This window comes from Pongo pygmaeus, chromosome 3, assembly GCF_028885625.2.
Source record: "Pongo pygmaeus isolate AG05252 chromosome 3, NHGRI_mPonPyg2-v2.0_pri, whole genome shotgun sequence".
In the NCBI taxonomy this organism is placed as follows: domain Eukaryota; kingdom Metazoa; phylum Chordata; class Mammalia; order Primates; family Hominidae; genus Pongo; species Pongo pygmaeus.
In genome coordinates this window covers 39,945,068-39,969,103 of record NC_072376.2, presented here as the reverse complement: position 1 = coordinate 39,969,103, position 24,036 = coordinate 39,945,068, and the positions used below count along the sequence as shown (strand labels likewise).

Sequence of the window (24,036 nt, the reverse complement as noted above, 5' to 3'; positions counted from 1 at the left end):
GCGTGGTTATGGGTGAGTGATTCTCAGACCTACTTGCTAATCTATCTAACAGCTATCTGGCTAGTGCAAGTAATTTGGCCAAAATTTTTAAAAAAGGTAAACACTAGAAACTGCTTGTAATGTATAGATTTGAAGGAACACTGACTTATCTATTTCATTTGCAGTTTGTTGTGCTTGAGAGTCAAGGCTGGGGCATATTATGTGCTGCCAAGAGGAATCAGAAGTTGAGAAATCAGGAACAAGTGTTCTTTCTACCCTCTAATAAAGGGCCTGACTTCGCAAAAACAACAATAATCCTATTTTTGCACCACCAAGAGTCTTCCCGATTTGGGTGGGACCTTCGAGGATGGTGGAGGGGATATTTCATGGAACTCAAAAAATGTTTGCTGAATCAAGATTTTCTCTACCCTGGTGTTGGTCACCCACAGGAACAAAGATAGAATCTTTTATATTTAAACAACACCTCAGTTTTTCTTCCTTAACAGTCTTATTTTTAAAAAATTGAGATAAGATCTCCAATGTTTGCTTCAGGCTTTCTCATTCGACATTATCTTGGACTTTGGGGCTTGAGGGAGAAAATGCAGCTTCTCTGTATAGTTTCTGAAATGATGCTTGCATACCCATGTCGCTTGATTCGTTATTGTAGAAATAACACCCACATTATGGGCCAGCCATATCGTATTCTGTGCTTGTCACCTGTAATTGAGAAACACAGCCTGGTTTCATGTTAGACTCACTTGAAAAATATTTATTAGGCTCTCTCCTTCTATTTGCCAGAAATAGAGGCAAAGGCTGCTTTTCCATATAATCCAAACTGACTTATATTCTATCTTGGTGAAGTAGCCTCTGAAGAAAAAACCATTACTGAGGGGCAAATGCTATCTATGTCATGGTAATATACCTTGTAATAGGGATAAAATAAAGGCTGGATCTGCCCTATTCACCACAATCGCTAGCACAGTGCTTGGAACATAGGAGGGGCTTAGTCCATATTTCTTTCTTTTTTGAGACGGAGTCTCACTCTGTCACCCAGGCTGGAGTGCAGTGGCGCAATCTTGGCTCACTTCTACCTCCACCTCCCGGGTTCAAGTGATTCTTCTACCTCAGTCTCCCAAGTAACTGGGATTACAGGCGCCTGCCACCACGCCTGGCTCATTTTTTTTTTTTTTTTTTTTTGACGGAGTTTGACTCTCGACCAGGCTGGAGTGCTGTGGCGCAATCTCGGCCCACTACAACCTCTGCCTCCCGAGTTCAAGCGATTCTCCTGCCTCAGCCTCCCAGTTAGCTGGGACTACAGGCGCCCACCACCACACCTGGCTAATTTTTGTATTTTTAGTAGAGATGGGGTTTCACCATGTTGGCCAGGCTAGTCTTGAACTCCTGACCTCAGGTTATTTGCCCACCTCGGCCTCCCAAAGTGCTGGGATTACAAGCGTAAGCCACCATGTCTGGCCCGTTTTTTTTTGTTTGTTTGTTTGTGTTTTTTTTGTAGTTTTAATAGAGACAGAGTTTCAACATGTTGGCCAGGCTGGTCTTGAACTCCTGACCTTAAGTGATCCACCTGCCTCAGCCTCCTGAAGTGCTGGGATTACAGGCGTGAACCACCATGCCCAGCCTCAGTACATATTTTTTAGACATTTACTCATTCAATAAATGATTGAGTAAATGAATGTCTAAATGTTAAAAATCATAGAATTCGATATAGTTTAAGTTAAAGCAAATGACAGACCAAAAGTTCACAGGGAGGAAAAATGATTTCTGGGCCTGTGTTAATGAGATATCTGTATTTTAAGAGGAGAAATCCTAAATTTCAAATATCAACTTATACAAACTGTGAGTCACTTATTTCTCTGAGCTTCAGTTTTCTCCATCTGCAAAAAATGAGAATAATAATATCTGTTTTGAGCACAAAATGAAGCAACAGTGTGAAAAAGTTAGGTGCAAAACTCCACTATGGGAGCTTTGAGGAATTCAGGACGATGTAATTTACACTGAGATGTGCTTATAATCTGCTTGGGAAGACAAGATCTAACCAGAGTAATCATTAAAAAAGAATAAGAAAATTAAGCAACAATCCAAAACTATAAAGATAACAGGTCACTGAGCAACATATGATAAATTGCCAAATAGGATTGCCCAGGCAATAACAATTTCACAACTCAGAGGTGGGAGAAGGCCTTGTGTTTGTCTGCTGAGGAACCTCTGATTTTTTATTGTAAAATTCTAGACTCATGCATTCATTCACTCAACAATTTTTTTTTTAAGACAGGGTTTCGCTCTTGTTGCCCAGGCTGGAGTGCAATGGTGCAACCTTGGCTCACTGCAACCTCCGCCTCCTGGGTTCAAGCGATTCTCCTGCTTCAGCATCCCGAGTAGCTGGGATTGCTGGCACCTGCCACCATGCCCAGCTAATTTTTGGATTTTTGGTAGAGACGGGGTTTCACCATGTTGGCCAGGCTGGTCTTGAACTCCTGACCTCAGGTGATCCACCCACCTCGGCCTCCCAAAGTGCTGGGATTACAGATGTGAGCCACTGCACCCAGCCAACTCAACAAATATTTATGGAGCTCCTAGGATGTGGCAGGTGCTGTGCTCCATGCTGGGGACACAGATGAGCAAATAGATATGGTACTGTCCTCAAGGAAATTACAGTCTGGTAGGAACAGCCAGTCAGTGAACAAAGAAAGCCAGGGGTATTTAATTAGAACCCACGATGAGTGCCCAAAGGGAAAGTGTACGCCAAGATGTGGGTGAGAATTAAAGGGTGGGACAGTCTACTTTGGGCATTGGGGAAGGCTTCCCTGAGGAATTGACATTTGAACCAAGATCTGAAGAATGGAGGTAACCCCAAGGACTTAGCCAAGTAAGCACACTGTGGGCCCAAATGATCAGCATCTTTTACTTCCACCAATAATGAATTTAGGGGAGAGAAAAGTTGAAGCATAAATTATAATTGCTCTGCATTCTGGACATTATGGAAAAATCAATTTTTTGTTTTTTTGAGATGGAGTCTCGCTCTGAAGCCCAGGCTGGAGTGCAGTGGCACGATCTCGGCTCGCTGCAAGCTCCGCCTCCCGGGTTCACGCCATTCTCCTGCCTCAGCCTCCCGAGTAGATGGGACTACAGGCGTCCGCCACTGTGCCCGGCTAATTTTTTGTATTTTTAGTAGAGATGGGGTTTCGAGACCGTGGTCTCGATCTCCTGACCTCGTGATCCACCCGCCTCGGCCTCCCAAAGTGCTGGGATTACAGGTGTGAGCCACCGTGCCCGGCTGGAAAAATCAATTTTGAATGAGCATATACTTTCATATGTGCACAACTCCCCCCAGCGTGCCCCCCAACACACATTCTCATGCTCACACCCCACCTTCAGCTCTTCATCCCACCTCATCATGTAAATGTATATATATATATTTTTTTTTTGAGACAAGGTTTCTCTCTGTTGCTCAGGCTGGAGTGCAGTGGCGCAAACTCAGCTCACTGCAACCTTTGCATCCTGGGCTCAGGTGATTCTCCCACCTCAGCCTCCCAAGTAGCTGGGATTAACAGGCGTGCACCACTATACCCGGTGAATTTTTTTATTTTTTGTAGAGACAGGATTTCACCATATTGCCCAGGCTGGTCTGGAACTCCTGAGCTCAAGTGATCCTCCCGCCTCAGTCTCCCAAAGTGCTAGTATTACAAGCATGAGCCACTGTGTCTGGCCCTCATAGTATAATCTTAAAAAGAATGTATTGGTGCAAAAGTAATTGCGGTTTTTGCCATTAAAAGTAATAGCAAAAACCGCAATTACTTTATTTTTGAGACAGAGTCTCACTTTGTCACCCAGTCTGGAGTGCAGTGGTGTGATCGTGATCCTCCTGCCTTAGCCTCCCAAAGTGCTGGGATTACAGGCGTGACCTACTGCACCTGACCCTCATAGTGTAATCTTAAAAAGAATGTATTAGGCTGGGTGCGGTGGCTCAGCCTGTAATCCCAGCACTTTGGGAGGCTGAGCGGGCAGATCACCTGAGGTCAGGAGATGGAGAACAGTCTGGCCAACATGGTGAAACCCTGTCTCTACTAAAAATGCAAAAATAAGCCAGATGCGGTGGTGCGTGCCTGTAATCCCAGCTACTCAGGAGGCTGAGGCATGAGAACCGCTTGAACCCAGGAGGCAGAGGTTGCAGTGAGCCGAGATCACGCCACTGCACTGCAGCCTGCACAACAGAGCCAGACTCTGTCTCAAAAAAAAAAAAAAGAAGATCTTTTCAGGTTTCTAGCAGGTTGGCCTCAATGTTTCCCAGAGGCTCCTGGGGAAGATGTTCAGGGAGGCAAAAGTTTTGATCTCCAAGCCTCTGAATGCCATTTTCCCAAAAGTGGCCATGACTTCTGGGAAGTCAGCTGTGCTGTGCCCTAACTCAGCTGCTGTCATCGCTGGTCCAAATCGCCTTCACAGGTGACAGCACAAGGCCACCTTGGCCGTTCATCTTGCCAAATTCTATTTCTGGGACCCACATCAGAAAAACAGTTGAGGCAATCACTGACTTTCAGATCACATTCCCATCATTTATGAGAGAGGCAGGATGATGTGGCGGCCGCAGGCATGGCCTGCAGAATTAGGCTGCCTGATTGCAGTCCTAGCGTTGCCGGTTACTAGGTGTGTGATGTGGGCAAGTTACTTCTCTGCATTAATGTAAATGAGACATCCTTGTCGAAACCCATTGGGTCAGATGTGTTTTAGAATCCAGAACATTTCAGATTTTAGAAAGATAATATGTTGCACGTACCCTGTGTGTTGCTTAATACCACTCATCTCAGGCAGTATTCCTTGATCACACCCATCACTATTTCTTCAGCAGAGCGAATGGACACTCAGACATACTGGAAGAAATGAAGTCTGTAGAGAGTCTCATTAGAAACTAGAAAGTCAGGGGCTGGGTGTGGTGACTCACACCTGTAATCCCAGCAGTTTTGGAGGCTGAGATGGACGGATTACTTGAGGCCAGGAGTTTGAGACCAGCTGGGCAACATGGCAAAATCCCGTCTCTATTAAAAATACAAAAATTAAGCCGGGTGCGGTGGCTCACGCCTGTAATCCCTTTGGGAGTCTGAGGTGGGTGGATTGCCTGAGTTCAGGAGTTCGAGGCCAGCCTGGCCAACATAGTGAAACCCCATCTCTAGTAAAACTACAAAAAATTAACTGGGCATGGTGACGGGCGCTTGTAATCCCAGCTACTGGGAAGGCTGAGGCAGGAGAACTGCTTGAACCCAGGAGGTAGAGGTTGCAGTGAGCTGAGATCGCGCCATTGCACTCCAGCCTGGGCAACAAGAGGGAAACTATGTCTCAAAAACAAAACAAAAAACCAAAAATTAGCTGAGTGTTGTGGTGCGTGCCTGCAGTCCCAGCTACTCAGGAAGCCGAGGCAGGAGAATCACTTGAACCCGGGAGGTGGAGGTTGCAGCAAGCCGAGATCACGCCACTGCCCTTAAGCCTGGGAGATTCTTTTAAAAAAAAAAAAGGAAGAAAGGGAGGGAGGGAGGGAAAGAAAGGAGAGAGAGATGGGGGGAAGGGGGGAAGGGGGGAAGGAACTAGAGAGTCGGATTTTGCTGCTAAATTATTTCTTTAAAATTGTTTTTCTTCCTCTAGAGCAATCAGAAAGAATGCTGAATTATTTCTAAAAATTACTTGGTTTTTCAGAGTTGTAGTGCCTTTTACAGGTGAGATGTACATCTTGGAAAGAATTCAATGAGATCATATATATAAAGTGCTGAGAACAGAAGGCACCATGCGAGTGTGAGCTTTCATTAAGTAAATAAACTTACTTGTTATGATGAAGCCACTGGAGACTTCATTCGTGACACCGTGGCCAGCCCACCAGCTTTTGTCTTTTTTTTTTTGAAGTTTGCTTTGCATATCCCACTTTTTTCCTAGGTATTTTCCATGCTGGGCTATTTGACTTATGTTAGAAGCAAAGCAGCCCCTAGATGTTACTATTGTGCCTGGTATGTTGTCAAACTGCACTTTAAAAGGACAGAGGACAGGAAGTAAATGACGCATGACTCAAGTGACTGGAAATGGTTCTCGGATAGGAAGTTATCATTGGGACAGTAATGAGAGGAAGTACAGTTCAGTTGAATGAGCCCTTAGAGAGCTTTCGTTCCCTGGGCGCAATTCCACTGAGTGCATTCTTTGCACCAGGCACCGTGCTGGGTCCTGGGGTTGCAGAGATGAATACGGGACTGTGCATCCTTTAAGTGGTCCCGCGTCTCCTGATGTTCACCATTTCTATGTGAGCTTGGAGAAACCAGGTAACCTCTCTGCACTTGTGTACTCGGTTCCAGGACTAGAGGGCTGGCTGGCTCATCTTACAACGAAGGCCCTATTTTACCTTCAAATGTCTCTGATTGCAAAGAACTTCTTAGCAGAGGTTGCTGGCCAACCACTGTTCAGCACTCTGAATTCAAGTAAAGGACATGGGCTTTTTAGCTTGTTGATAGTAATAATGTTGGAACAGGTTTGATTAAGGGCTTATTATCTCTCCAACCAGGGGATATTTTATTTCTCAAATATTGACTATTGACTAGTGCTAGACCCTGCGTTAGGAGCTGGGAGTGCCTTGGTGAAGAAGAAAAAAGTCCCTTATCATGGAGCTCACATTTTAGTGGGGCAGATAGATAGTGAAAAGTGATAAAAATGAATACATAATTGGCTGGGTGCAGTGGCTCACACCTGTAATCCCAGCACTTTGGGAGGCCAAGGTGGGCAGATCACCTGAGGTCAGGAGTTCAAGACCTGCCTGGCCAACATGGTGAAATACCATCTCTACTAAAAATACAAAAAATAGCCGTGCATAGTGGCATGCGCCTGTAATCCCAGCTACTTGGGAGGCTGACGCAGGAGAATTGCTTTAACCTGGGAGGCTGAGGTTGGAGTGAGCCGAGACCACGCCACTGCACTCCAGCCTGGGTGACAGAGTGAGACTCTGTCTCAAAAATAAAATAAAATAAAAAATACACAATGCAATTTCAGATAATAATATGAGCAAAGAAGAGAAATAAAGATAGGGAAGAGGAAGAAAGAGTATACGGTTGGTGATTGGAGAAGTCTTTTAAAAGAATAATCAATTCATGAAGTATTCCATATTTAAAAAAAAGCGATCAGAGGTGGCGCATGGTGGCGCGTGCCTGTAGTCCCGGCTACTCGGGAGGCTGAGGCGGGAGAATCACTTGAACCCGGGAGGCGGAGGTTGTAGTGAGCCAAGATCGCGCCACTGCACTCCAGCCTGGGTGACAGCGTGAGACACTGTCTCAAAAAAAAAAAAAAAAAAGAAAGTTGTCAGAGAAGACTTCTTGGAGGAGGTGGCATTTGAGCAAAGACCTGAATTCAGTCAGGGAGAGAGCTAGGATGGGGGGTGGTGTTAAAGGCTGGGAAAGGAAATTCCAGGTGGGGGCGACAGTGAGTGCCAAGGCAGGAGGAGAGGATGAGCTGCTTTGCTGAAGAAACGGCCAGAAAGCCAGTGGTATAGCCAGCACTGTGAGGTTGATGGAGAATGAACAGCAGGGAATGGAGCACAGCCAAGCCACGTTATGCAGGCTCCTAGAGGGAACCTGGGGAAGGACTCTGGATTTTATTCCAAGTGTGAGGACACGCCATTAGAGGGTTTTGAGAAGGGAAGTGATGTGACCATGTTTAAAAAGAAAGATTGATCTATCAGAATATGGATTCGGCAGCCATATACAGAAATGAGTCTACCCCTGTTCAAATTAATCTAGGCCACCTGCTACTGCAGGATCTGGACTAAATGAATTTTTAACATGTCAATAGTTGAAATACAGAACCTATTTTTATTTACATCCTTTATCTTTTTATTTTTTATTATTTATTTACTTATTTATTTATTTATTTATTTTTGAGACAGAGTCTCACTCTGTCGCCCAGGCTGGAGTGCAGTGGCATGATCTCAGCTCACTGCAACCTCCCATCTCCCGGATTCAAGCAATTCTCCTGCCTCAGCCTCCGAGTAGCTGGGACTACAGGTGCCCACCACCATGCCCTGTTAATTTTTTGTATTTTTAGTAGAGACAGGGTTTCACCGTGTTAGCCAGGATGGTCTCCATCTCCTGACCTCGTGATCCACCTGCCTCAGCCTCCCAAAGTGCTGGGATTACAGGTGTGAGCCACCATGCCTAGCCCCTAAATCCTTATCTTTAAAAAAGCCTTAGGGCCTCTATATTTTTCTTTTAAACAAGGTCTTGTATAAAGATGGTTTGCTCTCTAGAAGAGAAAACGTTTCCAGTTTTTGAGTCAATGCCTGTGTCATCTTTTATCTTCTTTTAGTGTAACTTTTGAAAATTATGCTGTGGCTATGCGGTGACTCATACCTGTAATTCCCAGCACTTTGGGAGGCCAAGGCAGGTGAATCACTTGAGGTCAGGAGTTCGAGACTAGCCTGGCCAACATAGTGAAACCCTGTCTCTACTAAAAATACAAAAGTTAGCTGGATGTGGTGGCACACTCCTGTAATCCCAGGTACTCGGGAGGCTGAGGCAGGAGAATCGCTTGAACCCGGGAGGCGGAAGCTGCAGTGAGCCGAGATTCCACCCCTGCACTCCAGCCTGGGCAACAGAGCGAGACTCTGTCTCAAAAAAAAAAAAAGAAAAGTACGCTATTTGATTCTCCCTCCCTCCCTCTTCCTTGTGTACTTCCTTCTTCCCTCCTTTCCTTTCTTTTTTAAAAGTGCTTGTTATTTTATTAGAGACCTGGATTCTGCTTGCCAATGTTAATAAAATGCAGGATTGTTTTTATTAGATACTATTTGTTTGCTTTGTTTTGTTGTTTTCTTTCTTTGTACAAAGATATCTTGGGAATATTGAATATATTCACAGATGGTAGAATCGGAGCTTGCAGTTCTACGTTCTTTGCCCTGACCTTGTTTGAGATGTGCTTGCTTCTGATATGCTGATTCCACATTGCAAATGTGAAAGTATGTACTAAAGTGCCTTAAAATTAAGCAGCAATGTAAATAGAGATTAAATTACCTTTTGAATTTGTCAGCCTCGAACCATATGTATTTTGTGGCCACCATATTTTCTTCATTCTTTTAAAACTGTGACCCAAGCCCATAGTGATGTGTATACCTCTTGTGTAGAAGCAAGTCAGAACATTCACTCTCAGCTACCTAGACAAATATTTGTGGGCAGGCTGGGCTTGCTACCTACACAGCCTCGTAACAGCCCGCTTTTGTGCTCAGGAAATGTATGAGAACCACAAGAGGGCAGCTTGTTCAGTGAACCTAGGGGTGAAAAAGTGCTGTTTGTTAGCTACAGGATAATGAGGGGGAAGATGTCTAAATTTTTCAAAATGTTTCTTGCATAAGGAAGTTTTTTTTTGTTTTTTTTTTTTTTTGCATTCCTTGAAAGTTTCATCTATTCAAAGAGAGAATGATTTTGGAAATTAAGTTTCAAGACGAGTTTCTTCATGCATATCTATTTTTTGCTTCTCTGGAATATAAATACCCATTTCCCCTTGAGTCCCTTATTCCTCCATCTTCTGTCTCTTCAATCTTTATTAAGGTATAATTTACATATGATAGGGCCAGGCGCGGTGGCTCACACCTGTAATCCCAGCACTTTGGGAAGCTGAGGCGGATCACTTGAGGTCAGGAGTTTGAGACCAGCCTGGCCAACATGGTGAAACTCCGTCTCTACTAAAAATACAAAAATTAGCTGGGCGTGGTGCTGGGCACCTGTAGTCCCAGCTACTCTGGAGGCTGAGGCAGGAGAATCACTTGAACCCAGGAGGAGGAGGTTGCAATAAGCTGAGATCATAGCACTACACTCCAGCCTGGGCGACAGAGTGAGACTCTGTCTCAAAAAAAATTACATATGATAAACTTCACACATTTTCAGTGGTGACTTTTAACACATGTATCCAGCTGTGAAACCACTACCCCAATCAAGATGTAGGAACTAACATCTCTGGAAAGTTTTCTCACGCCCCTCTGCAGTCAGTCTCCCCTTGAAGGCCCCACATCCCCTTTAATCTTTAATCTTTGAAAACATTTTACCTGACACAAAGCACTTTATAACTTTAAAGTAGTGATCATGCACAAAATTTACGGTCTTGTGTAGGAGACCATGTGAGAATTCGGGAGAGATGCAAGGAAATCAAACCCAGCTTCGTTCCAAGACAACTCTGTTGGGTTTGACCCTTTGTGGCTGTGGTGGTGGTTATCCTCTGGCTAATATTCATGGAGAGGGAGAACTGTCATTAACTGAACAATCATTAATTTCCCATTTGTTCTTTAATGTTTATTTCTGCTGTATTTAACATTTATTACTGGGCGTGGTGGCTCACGCCTGTAATCCCAGCACTTTGGGAGGTCAAGGTGGGTGGATCACTTGAGCTCAGGAGTTTAAGACCAGTATGGCCAACACAGTGAAACCCTGTCTTGGCTAAAAATACAATAATTAGCTGGCATGGTGGCATGTGCCTGTAATCCCAGCTACTCGGGAGGCTGAGGCAGGAGAATCCCTTGAATCCAGGAGGCAGAGGTTGCAGTGAGCTGAGATAGCACCATTGCACTACAGCCTGGGTGACAAGAGCAAAACTATGTCTCCAAAAAAAAAAAAAAAAAAAAAAAAAAGAAATAAGTAATATGTACTCAGATTTAAAAGCCAGGGCTTCTCTTTCCCTACATAATGCCCTTGGGTAGTGTCACCCGTGGCTGCAGCTGAACACCACGATGACTGACCTTGACCGGCAAGCATCCCTATGTCTGTTTCCCTGTTTCCTGCCTTCATTGTCTCCTGACAGGTCTCCCTGCCTTTAGCCCTCCTCTGCATTGTGGTCAGAGTGATCCTTCTAACATGCAGTTCTGGTGATGTCACCTTCCTGATTAAAATTCTCCGATGGCTCCCTCGGCAATCAAATGTGGGCTCCTGGTTCCTTGCCTTGGCAGCGGCACGTTCTGTTGCTCTCCCCTGCCCGTCTTCACCCTGGCTGTGCTCAGCTCATTGTCGTTCTCCAGAGATCCTGTACGCTCTTATGTCCCTGGACCAGGAACTGACTGTTCTGTCTGGAAAATGCCCTCTTGTCTTTCAGACATGTCTGCCGGGTAAACTGTTATTCATCCTTCAGGACTTGGCTCACATCTTCCCTGATTGACACAGACGTGGGATCATCTTCTTCCTAGCTTCCAGGGCCCCTTGTGGATTAGAGCTGGTGTCACGTTGTTTTATAATGGTCTCATCGCAACTCTGTGCTCCACTAATCTGTACCCTCCTGGAGGGCAATGACTTTGTCTTCTCAACTCGACATTTCTAGCCCAGCTCAGCACCTGGACTCACTATCCAGACTGTAATACCACAAAGGCATAGAACATATTCATATTCACCACTGCTATTGCCATTGCCTGGCATAGGGCCTGGCCTGTAGGAGGTATTCATTTCATATTTGTTGAAAGCATTAATAGTGGGTGTTTTAAAATATCATACTGTAATGGTTTAGCTCAGGAATTGCAACCTGAAGGGCATCATCAAGCCATGGCTGTCTTTTGTATGGCCTCATAGTATTTTAAGTTTTTTGAATTTGATACCTGTGGATAGAGCACGTGCTCTCCTGTTTACCACTGGTTAATTGCACAGTGAATCCACTCTGATTATCATGCCCTTGACCTCCTTACTCATCTGTGATTCATCTGGTCCTGGGAGATGAGGTTGGGGGATGTGGGGAGCGGTAGTGTATTTCTTTGTTTAGGCTGCCATAACAAAATACCCATGGGCCAAGTGGCTTTAACAGCAGACATTTATTTTCTCATGGTTGTGGAGGCTGGAAGTCCAAGATCAAGGTGACAGCAGGGTTGGTTTACCTGGAGGCTTTTCTGCCTGGCTTGCAGATGGCTGCCCTCTCACTGTGCCCTCACACAGTCATCCCTCGGTCTGTGTTGTCTGTGTCTGAATTTCCTCTTCTTATAAAGACACTGGTTATATTGCATTAGGGCCCATCTCCATGACTTCATTTAATCTTAATTACCCATTTAAAGACCCTGTCTCCAAATATAGTCACATTGTGAGATACTAGGGGTTAGACGTCGAATTTGTGAATTTGGCAGGGCAGGGAGGGGCACTGTATATCCTAGAACAGAAAGGGACATGAACTGTCAAGTATTGTGGTCTGTTCCTTGCATGTGATTCCTGTTTTATAACATGTCACTAAAAGGGAACCCAGGAGCTAGCAGAGAGAGCAGTTCGTTCACTGAGGCACAATCTGGATAGTTATAATGTGCACCTGCTCAAAGACCTCATCTCCACTCTGGTCACTTGGATCTTGGTACCATATTCATGTTTATTAAGCAGCTAACATTTAGTCAGAATGCCAGGTAGAACTTAGGTGCTTTTCAGTTTGGAAATCCATACCCTTTTTCATTCTATCACTCCAAAAACTGATGTGTGGGCTGCAAACTTTCTTTGCCAAGGGTTAGGTGGACAGGAGAGGTAAAAGCTGTATAACGACATGGCACCACCTCCATTTGCTGTAAGCAAACAGCCAGGTCCTTTATTACCCTTGAAACAGGCACTCGTGACACAGGTTGGACTCAGAGAAGCAAGTCAAATGCCAGGTTTCTGTGGGTCAAAGTTCCTTCCAGCACTGTGTGTTAATCAGAAGCTCAACCTTAGTTAATTTGGCCATTGCGTTGGGAAGAACTTTGGAACAAAAGATTACTGAGCTGGACTGCAGGAGTTAGCATAGCTCAGTATTTTCTTATCCAAGAGGTACGTTGTAGTCTTTCTTGGAGGGGATCGCAGGAATGAGACATTTGTCACAGCTTTATTTATTCTTGGTGAAACAGTAGTATAATAAAATCTTCTACACTGAACCTAGCTAATCAAAAGTATTTACTTGCTGGGCGCAGTGGCTCACACCTTTAATCCCAGCACTTTGGGAGGCTGAGGCGGGTGGATCACCTGAAGTCAGGAGTTCAAGACCAGCCTGACCAACATGGTGAAACCCCATCTCTACTACAAATACAAAATTAGCCTGGAGTGGTGGTGCATGCCTGTAATCCCAGCTACTTGGGAGGCTGAAGTGGGAGAATCGCTTGAAACCGGGAGGCGGAGGTTGCAGTGAGCTGAGATCATGCCACTGCATTCCAGTCTGGGCGACAAGAGGGAAACTCCATCTTAAAAAAAAAAAAAAAAGTATTTACTTAAAAATATGAAACTGAATTGTTAGAGAATATTATTTGTGTATAGGCAGAAAAGGCAGCTGTAGAGGGCTTCCAAGGTGAAGGAACATTTAAAACTGACACAACTCATAGTGATTTAAATGATTTTGAATTTAATGTGCCTCTGCAGAAAGAATTTTAAATGAACATAATAATCATAGCCGCCCTTCATTGAACATTTCCTCTGTGTACCAGGCCCCAAAGGCTTCATATCTGTTGTCACAATGTCTCCAACAAATGGGTACTATTAGGCCCATATTAGATGAGAAAAACTCAGAGGTTCAGAGAGGTTGAGTGAAATGCCCAAGATCAACCAGCTAGCAAGCAGTAGAGTGGAGTTTCAAGCACCTGGTCAAACCTGTGAGCTTCCCTTCCCTGTTAGTCCACGCTTTATACATTTCCTCTTCTCTCCCTCTCTCTCTTTCTCTTTTATTTATTTATGTATTTATTTTGAGAAGGAGCCTTGCTCTTGTTGCCCAGGCTAGAGAGCAATCGCGTGATCTTGGCTCACTGCAACCTCCGCCTCCCGAGTTCAAGCAATTCTCCTGTCTCAGCCTCCTGAGTAGCTGGGATTACAGGTGCCTGCCACCACGCCTGGTTAATTTTTGTATTTTTAGTAGAGATGGAGTTTCACCATACTGGTCAGGCTGGTCTTGAACTCCTGACCTCAGGTCATCCACCTGCCTCGGCCTCCCAAAGTGCTGGGATTACAGGCGTGAGCCACTGCGCCTGGCCTCTCTTTCTCTCTTTTAAAGACAGGATCTCAGGCCGGGCGCGGTGGCTCACACCTGTAATCCCAGCACTTTGGAAGGCCGAGGTGAGTGGATCGTGAAGTCAGGAGTTCGAGACCCGCCTGACCAACATGGTGAAACCGTGTCTCTACTAAAAATACAAAACATTGGCTGGGCATGGTGGGGCATGCCTGTAATCCCAGCTACTTAGGAGGCTGAGGCAGGAGAATCACTTGAACCTGGGAGACGGAGGTTGCAGTGAGCCAAGATCACGCCACTGCACTCCAGACTGGGTGACAGAGCAAGACTCTGTCTCAAAAAAAAAAAAAAACCAAAAAAAAAAACAGGATCTCACTCTGTTTCCCAGGCTGGAGTGCAGTAGCATAATCGTAGCTCACTGCAGCCTCAGAACTGCTAGGCTCAAGTGATCCTCTCGCCTCAGCTCCTCCAGCAAGCTGGGACCATGGGCACCCAGCTAATTTTAATTTTTTTTTTTTTTTTTTTATGACGGAGTCTTGCTCTGTCACCCAGGCTGGAGTGCAGTGGCGTGATCTTGGCTCACTGCAAGCTCCGCCTCCTGGGTTCACGCCATTCTCCTGCCTCAGCCTCCCGAGTAGCTGGGACTACAGGCGCCCGCCACCACACCCGGCTAATTTTTTGTATTTTTTAGTAGAGACGGGGTTTCACCATGTTAGCCAGGATGGTCTCCATCTCCTGACTTTGTGATCCACCCGCCTTGGCCTCCCAAAGTGCTGGCATTACAGGCGTGAGCCACCGCGCCCGGCCTAATTTTAAATTTCTTTGTAGAGATAGGATCTCACTATATTGCCCAGGTCGGTCTCAAACTCCTGGGCTTAAAGTGATCCTCCTGCCTCGGCCTCCCAAAGTGCTGGGATCACAGGCATGAGGCTCTCCTTTCTCTCTTTGTCATAGTAAGATTTTCTTTCCTGGAGTGTCTTTTAATTAATATGAAACAATAGTCTTGCAGAGCTGGCAAAATGAGGTGACCAGTGGAGATTTCCTATATTGCCTGGTTATGTAGCTTTCCTTTTAGTTCCAGGCACACACAATGGCCTGTGATAATAGCAAAACACCATGTTCCTTCTTCTCACCCCCTCTCCCCATTCCATTTAGTGATCACTGACTTTGGACTTCTCAATACTGGTCTTTGGGTCAGTAGTGTTATCTTTTTCATTTCACAGCTCAAGTAACAGAGGCCTTGGAAGGAGACTCTGTGTCAGGTCACCCAGCAGAGATCAGCAATCCTTGGCTCACTGAGGAGGTTTGGTAAGTTGGCATCATCTTCACCACGACTCAAATGCACATAACCCAGGGGGGGAGAAAAGTGGGTGAACATCACATAGCGACATCAAAATGCTAATCCTTGCCAACCCCCTTTGTTTTTCTTTTTACAAACGTATTGTTGTTGTGTTTGTTTAATTTACTAGGCCAGAGTGCCCTGTATGTTTGTAAGCACAAATGTCCTCAGAGGACTCCCACAGCCAAAAAGAATGACAGAGGTGTATTTGAATGATTTCAGTGAAACTCTTTTAATACTGATTTCATGAAAATGTCTGGCAGTGGGTTCTTCCCGTAGGGTTACTGCATATCATCAACTAGAATGCATCCCCCCACCCTTCACACATACAATTTAACATGTCTGAAATTCGGCACACCTTATGCAAACAGGTCTGGTGAAATACAGCATTTCTCTGATAATCCCCAAATGACCAGCATTAAGTATTCCCTACCTTCTACTTTTCACACAATACAAATGTTTTGTTTTTTTTTTCTTTTTAGAGGGTTGAATTTTTAAGGGTAAGAAATGCATAGTCTGATGAGTAGCTGATTAGTAAGAAGTCTGTGCTTACCAAAGAAAGAATTTAGGTTTCCTTTTTTGTTTTTGTTTTTGAAACGAAGTCACATCATCACCCAGGCTGGAGTGCAGTGGCACGATCTCGGCTCACTTCAACCTCTGCCTCCTGGGTTCATGTGATTCTCCTGCCTCAGCCTCCCGAGTAGCTGGGACTGACTACAGGCACGCACCACCACACCTGGCTAATTATTGTATTTTTAGTCGAGACGGGGTTTCACCATGTTGGCCAGGCTGGTCTCAAACTCCTGACCTCAAGTGATCTGCCCACCTCAGCCTCCCAAAGTGCTGGGATTACAGGCATAAGCCACTGCACCCAGCCAGAATTTAGTTTTCTAATACTGAAAGAAAAACTTTTTTTTTTTTTTTTGGTGATGGTCTTGAGATGAGCACCCCAAGGACCTTGTAAATAGTGGGCGCTGGCACTCAGAACAGCCCATGTGAGATAATGAAGCAGCCTTCCAGACATAAGGTCCCAGAATCAGACACTTTTCCAAGGTTCCCCTCCTGCAATCAGCGGGTAGGAGTTTGCAATGAAAATGCCCCATGCTATGTCCCAGAATGACTCGTTCGTTTATCCGTGAAAGCAGAGTCCAAATCCATGTTCATGTAAAATGTGCAGAAAAATAGCATCTTGAGAGTTAATGCCACAGAATGGGCATGATTCCCTAAAACACATTTGCCTGATTGAGACAGACTTTAACATTTGCAAAACCTCCACGTTATGAGACCCTATAGGTGATAGTACATGATCTGTAGGGATACAAGTAAATCCATTAACAAACATTTTTTGAGCACCTGCTATGTGCCAGGCTCTGTGCTAGGCTCTGTGCTAGACGCAGCATAATTAAGAAGTAATTAGGACAGAAAAGATTGCTGTCCCCACAGGGCTACCTTAGTAGTCACAGAAGATATTAAATAATACATTGACAGAGTAATGAGTGGGCTGATGAAGAACTGTAAGGAGTTAAGAGTTTAAAACAAGAAAACCTAAGCTAGCCAGAGTGCCTCACGCCTGCAATCCCAGCACATAGGGAGGCCAGGGTGCTCAAGAGGATCACTTGAGCTCAGGAGTTCAAGACCAACTGGGCAACATAATGAGACCCGTCTCTACAAAAAATTTAAAAATTGTCATCCCATTCTCTACTGGAAAATAAAAAAATTAGCTGGGTGTGCTGGCACGCACCCATAGTCCCAGCTACTTGGGAGGCTGCAGTGAGAGATTTGCTTAGGCCTGGGAGGTTGAGACCACAATGAGCCAAGACTGCATCACTGCAGTCTAGCCAGGGCAACAGAGCAAGACCCTGTCTCGAATAAATAAATAAATAAAAACAAGAGGACCTTACATAATCTGAGTCAGGAGATGACTATTGGGAAGGTTTCTTGGAATTTAAATGGCGTTCAAACTGAGACCTGGAGCATAGGCAGAGGGGGACTGGAGACAGGCGGCAGTGGCTACATTAAACAGCCTGTGCAGGGTCCCAGTGTGGAGAGAGTGTTGGGGTCAAGGAATAGCATGAGCTATGGGGGGAAAGGAAAAGGGAGAGGGGGAGTGGCTTCAGGTGAACAGGTGTCTCTTGTAAAATGAAAACTTAGTCAAATTTCTGGAAGAATCTTTAAAACCTCTTAAAGAGATTGATTTCAGACTGATGATCAGATTTTTTTGTTTTTGTGGTTCAGACAGAAATCTTACCTTGTGTATCAGCATTATTCCCTAGAGTGAGAGCCCAAGTCTTGCTCCCCTGCTAATCCTTTGAATTCTCCCCAAATCTATGTTCTTAATTTACCTCACCTACCTCCCCCAGGAAAGTAATCAACTTCTAGTAAGAGGTGGTTTTCACAGACAATGTGTCCACATTTCTTTGTCTCTGCAACCTTGATGGCATCCGGGAAAGGTGATCATCGACATAGTCAATGTATGTGTACGATTCTCCCACCAAAGGCAGGATTTAAAAAATAATGCTTTAAATAGAATGAACAGAGGCAGCTACTTGAACCAGCTACTTGACTCTACTTGTGCTTTGAACAGTGTGAGATTCTCAGATTTCAAACCTTAGTGCTCTGTGTTGACATTTTCTTTTTCTTTTTTTTTTTTTGAGACAGAGTTTTGCTCTTGTTGCCCAGGTTGGAGTGCAGTGGTGCCATCTCGGCTCATTGCAACCTCCGCCTCCCAGATTCAAGCAATTCTCATGCCTCAGCCTCCTAAGTAGCTGGGATTATAGGCATTCGCCACCATACCGGCTAATTTTTTGTATTTTTAGTAGAGATGGAGTTTTCACCATGTTGGCCAGGCTGGTCTCGAACTCCTGACCTCAGGGAATCCACCCACCTCTGCCTCCCAAAGTGCTGGGATTACAGGCGTGAGCCACCACACCCAGCCTGTGTTGACATTTTCTATCAAGAGTACTGCTGAGCTGGGGCCCTTTGGCCAGTTACTGAATTGACGGATGCAGAAATTTACACATGTTCATGTATACACACAAGGAACCCTAATTCCATGGAATTGGCCTTCTCAAGCTTGCTGATTTCTTAGTTATGAGTAAATTTGATGCGATATATATATATTTTTTAGAGAATCTTGCTCTGTCACCTAGGCTGGAATGCAGTGGTGCAATCAGGGCTCACTGCAGCCTCGAACTCCTGGGCTCAAGCAATTCTCCCTCCTCAGCCTCGTGAGTAGCTGGGCCCAGCTAATTTTTAATTTTTTATAGAGATGAGGTCTCGCTATGTTTCCCAGGCTGGTCTTGAACTCCTGGGCTCAAGCGATCTGCTTGTCTTAGCCTCCCATAGTGCTGGGATTGCAAGTGTGACCCACTGTGCCTGGCTTGATTCAAAAAAAGTCCAGGTCATTACCTGACTTTCTTTGAGATGTTTATTTGTTTTATGACCTTATATAGAGCTTATTTCACAATACAAAGAATAGAATGAGGATATTATATATGATTTATATCAATAAGTTTGACATTTAGGTTATATGGAAAAATTCCTGGCAAAATATAAATAATGAATCTTAAAGTTAGCTGATTTAAAAAACCAAATAAATAAATAAAATATATAAATTCAAAAACCCAACTGAAAGAGAAAAACACCTATATAGTTCTATAAGGAAAAAAAATAGTAGGGTTTTTCCCCCATTATTCCCCATTTATTATTATTATTATTGTTTTTTTTTTTTTTTGAGACAGAGTTTCACTCCTGTTACCTAGGCTGGAGTCAGTGGCGCAATCTTGACTCACTGCAACCTCCGCCTCCCGGCTTCAAGCAATTCTCCTGCCTCAGCCTCTTGAGTAGCTGGGATTACAGGCATGCGCCACCATGCCTAGCTAATTTTGTATTTTTAGTAGAGATGGGGTTTCTCCATGTTGGTCAGGCTGGTCTTGAACTCCTGACCTCAGGTGATCCTCCCACCTCGGTCTCCCAAAATGTTGGGATTACAGGGGTGAGCCACTGTGCCCAGCCTGTTCATTTTTAACAAAGAATTTTAACGTCCTTCTTATATTCTCTTTTGGCTAATTTCTTTTTTAATTTTATTTTATTTCATTGACAAATAATAATTGTACATATTCATGAGGTACATAGTGATGTTTTGAGACATACCATGTAAAGCGTTTAGATTGGGGCCTTGATTTTTCTCAAGCCACAGCAAGCATATTTTCCTTGATCAACATGGCACCTGAAGTTAGATGGTGGCGATCTGTAGGAAAGATTAGGGAAGGAAATACCACAGGGCTACTGATGGGAACTTTAAGTAAAATAAAAATAGTAAAACATTTGGAGTCCTTACCCTTTCCTACTAATCATAGCCTAGATTTTCATTCCAAGTAAGTTAATAAATTAAGAGGTAGATATTATTTAACTCACAAGTTGAAAATGCAAGTTGCATTTGAAAAGGAGGAAAACGTGGCCTGCTGAAGACATTGTTTCTTTGGTAAATGGCTCTTCATATTTTGGAATTGTAGCTCATTTAGTGAAATCACAGATCTCTTAGAAATAGATTTTCCTAAAATCCCTATCCTAATAACCTAAAAATCACTAGAAGATATATCTTTTTTTTTTTTTTTTTTTTTTTGAGACAGAGTCTTGCTCTGTCACCCAGGCTGGAGTGCAGTGGCACAATCTCGGTTGACTGCAACCTCTGCCTCTCAGGTTCAAGTGATTCTCCTGCCTCAGCCTCCCGAGTAGCTGGGACTATAGGCACCCGCCACCATGCCTGGCTAATTTTTGTATTTGTAGTAGAAACGTGTTTCACCATGTTGGCCAGGCTGGTCTCGATCTCCTGACCTCAGGTGATCCACCTGCCTTGGCCTCCCGAAGTGCTGGGATTACAGGTGCGAGTCACCCGTGTCTGGCTTAGAAGATATACCTTTTGGAAAATGGCCTCCTCATCATGTTGTTTCAAAAAGGCATACTCTAACCCAATTAAGACTTCAGGTAAAACTCATGTGGTCCATATGAGGGATGCTTACTAAAGAGCAAATACACCCAAAGGTCAAACAACTGAGCTAAAACACATTGACTTTTCCTTGGCCAACCACTGGTAGGGAACTGTCACAAAATGACCCCAGGCTGCTCAAGGCAATCCCAAAAGGCAGCTTCTAAAAACGAGTTTTCTGCTTCTTCACTTGAAAATGGAAGAGATTTTTTTTTCCATTACACATTACTTGGTACTGTTTATTTTGTACAACGTAGCTTTTTACTACAAAGAAGGGGAAAGTGGCCTATAATTTAATTTGATTTAAATTAAATCTATGTAGGACCATCATATAAAAGATACTGGAACAAGTATGTGAGGGATACAAAGATAAATCAGACACTATCCTGGCCCCAGCAGAGTTTAAGAATGAGCATTTAAACATTTAGTTAATAAGAAACATGGCTGGGCACAGTGGCTCACATCTGTAATCTCAGCACTTTGGGAGGCCAAGGCAGGCAGATCTTTTGAGGTCAGGAGTTCGAAACTGACTGGCCAACATGGTGAAACCCTGTCTCTATTAAAAATACAAAAAAATTAGCTGGGTGTTGTGGTGCACATCTGTAATCTCAGCTACTTGGGCTGAGGCAGGACAATCACTTGAACTCAGGAAGCGGAGGCTGCAGTGAACCAAGGTTGTGCCACTGCACTCCAGCCTGGACAACAGAGCAAGACTCCGTCTCAAAAACAAACAAACAAACAAACAAAAAACAAAAAACGCCGGGCGCCATGGCTTACACCTGTAATCCCAGCACTTTGGGAGGCCAAGGCAGGCAGATCAGAAGGTCAAAAGATGGAGACCATCCTGGCCAACGTAGTGAAACGCTGTTTCTACTAAAAATACAAAAATTAGCTGGCCATGGTGGCGTGTGCCTCTAGTCCCAGCTACTTGGGAGGCTGGGACAGGAGAATTGCTTGAACCCGGGAGGCGGAGGTTGCAGTGAGCTGAGATTGTGCCACTGCACTCCAGCCTGGCGACAGAGCAAGACTCTGTCTCAAAAAAAAAAAAAGAAAAAAGAAACAATATCAATAAAACAAGAGTGAATTAGATCAAGGAGCATCCTACTTCACATATGTAATGGTATATTTGAAAATGCAGTAGAAGTTACTGGATCCCTTTTCTCATCTGTATCCAGATGTGCCAGGGAGTATATTCACTACCCTCTTGTCTGGACCTCTCCCTTTTCTTTCCTTCTGCCTGATCTCTGATCAAATTTGACGTCAGTGTTAATTTAGGTATGGAGCCTGCTGGTATTGAAAACTTGTGCAAAAGTAACCCTGAAGTCCTTTGCTGTTTATAAGCATAAATGTATAATTACCACTATGATGCAGACTGAAGAACTTTCCAAGACTTGATGTAGCTGGGCATGGTGGCACACGCCTGTAGTCCTAGCTACTTGGGAGGCTGAGGCATGAGGACCACTTGAGTCCAGGAGTTCGAGGCTGTAGTGAGCTATGATTTATGATTGTGCCACTGCACTCTAGTCTGGGCAAAACAGTGACACCCCATCTAAAAAAAAAAAAGAAGGAAAAAAAAAGACTTGTCAGAGTAATTGGGCTGAATTTACACTTAGCCCGTTGTGAATACAGACAACCAGTGACTTCATCACAAAGCCTTCCTGTAAAAGCTAAGATGGTGCTGAGATCTGCTTTCTGGACCCAAACAGATATTTGGGAAAATGGTTTTTGGTAGAACGTAAGAGCAGTGAGTTTAAGGCTAATTCCAAACTTAATGATTTGCCCTTTTAAAATCAGTTCATCAGCCTGGGCAACACAGTGAAATCGTGTCTCTACAAAAAATTTAAAAATTAGGCCAGGTATGGTGGCTCATGCCTGGAATCCCAGCACTTTGGGAGGCTGAGGCAGGCAGATTGCTTGAACCCAGGAGTTCAAGACCAGCCTGGGCAATGGTGAAACCCTATCTCTACAAAAATTAGCCAGGTGTGGTGGCTTGCACCTGTAGTCCCAGCTACTCAGGAGGATCTCCTGACCCTGAGGCTCAGTCAAGGCTGCAGTGAGCTGAGATGGAGGCACCACACTCCAGTCTTGGAGACAGAGAGAGATGCTGCCTTAAAAAAAAAAAAATAGCTGGGCATGGTGGTGCATCCCTGTAGCCCCAGCTACTTGTGAGGCTGAGGTGGGGGGATTGCTTGAGCCTATGAGGTCAAGGCTGCAGTGAGCCATGATTATGCTACTGCACTCCAGCCAGGGCAACAGAGTGAGACCCTGTCTCAAAAATAAATAAATAACATAAAATAAAATTAGTTCATTCATATGGGCAAAAGTTTCATAGATCTAGTGGTTAGTTACTTTGTCTGTGTGCTCTTTGATGTCTTGCTGTTTGCCAAACAAGATAACCTATTTTCAAAACTGAAAAGGCAGGCTGGGCGCAGATCACTTGAGATCAGGAGTTTGAGACCAGCCTGGCCAACATGGTGAAACCCCCCATCTCTACTAAAAATACAAAAATTTAGCCTGGTGTGGTGGCAGGTGTCTGTAATCCCAGCTACTCAGGATGCTGAGGCAGGAGAATTGCTTGAACCTGGGAGGCAGAAGTTATAGTGAGCCGAGATCGTGCCACTGCTCTCTAGCCTGGATGACAGAGTGAGACTCTGTCAACAACAACAACAATTTAAAAACAACAACAACAACAAAAAAAGCAGGACGGGGTGGCTCACGCCTGTAATCCCAGCACTTTGGGAGGCCGAGGCGGGTGGATCACGAAGTCAGGAGATCAAGACCATCCTGGCTAACATGGTGAAACCCTGTCTCTACTAAAAAATACAAAAAATTAGCCGGGCGTGGTGGCGGGCACCTGTAATCCCAGCTACTCGGGAGGCTGAGGCAGGAGAATGGCATGAACCCGGGAGGCGGAGCTTGCAGTGAGCCGAGATCGTGTCACTGCACTCCAGCCCGGGCGACAGAGCGAGACTCTGTCTCAAAAAATAGAAATAAAAAATAAAAGACTCACCAAAAACTGCAAAGGCAGAGAGGTGGATATGAGCCATGACTCAACCAATAACATGGCAGAGAAGCAGACAATTGCCTACAAAAGGAGGCCTGTCTACCTAAACAGAAGAGATCTGGACCTACCATAGAGGAAGAAAAAGAAAATTGTGGACATCAACAAAGTGTATGCGTCTTTTGGCAGAATAGCAGGTCAATAATGGCTTTATGCTTTGTAGGATGGTATTTAATACTCTAGAAAGCAAAGAGAATACTTCAAGGTTATGAAGCCGAAATTGGTAGCTAATGTCAGCTTTGAAACTTGAGGCAAATTTCATGGGTGATACTTAAATGTCAGCCCTGTAGTTTCCAAGAACAAGGTCTCCAAGCCAGTCATTAGACATGCATCAAAGTTCTGCTGAGGTGGGGCCTCATCCCAGGCTGCACTTTGGGTAAAGCAGGTTGCCCCAGGTGTGTCAGCGGTTGCTGTCAGGTGTGGGCAGACAGAAATAGAATGTCTGACATTCACTTCAGCCATGCTCATTGGTTTCTGTGCAGGTATTGCCTGCCAAGAAGTAACAGTATGAGAACAGCCATACTGCTTTCATAAAGAATGACAAAATTTCTATGTCTGCAAAATAGATGAGTTCTTTGAAACTAAGAACAAGGTCAGCAAAATACAGGTGACACCTCAAGCAAAGAATGAAGTGGGCATTGAAATACCATACCAGAGGCTGGGCGCAGTGGCTCACGCCTGTAATCCCAGCACTCTGGGAGGCCAAGGCGAGTGGATCACCTGAGGTCAGGA

The 24,036-nt window shown here is 44.5% G+C and overlaps 1 protein-coding gene across 4 annotated transcripts in view; it reads left to right on the top strand.

Moving 5' to 3' along the window:
• Positions 1–24,036, top strand: part of RBM47 (RNA binding motif protein 47) — a 209,288-nt gene that overhangs the window by 71,686 nt on the left and 113,566 nt on the right. For all 4 annotated transcript variants that reach the window (XM_054486415.1, XM_054486423.2, XM_054486422.2 and 1 more), the window contains one exon: positions 15,141–15,225. The gene's annotated coding sequence lies outside the window, so the exon portion shown is untranslated. The remainder of the gene's footprint in view (positions 1–15,140; positions 15,226–24,036) is intronic.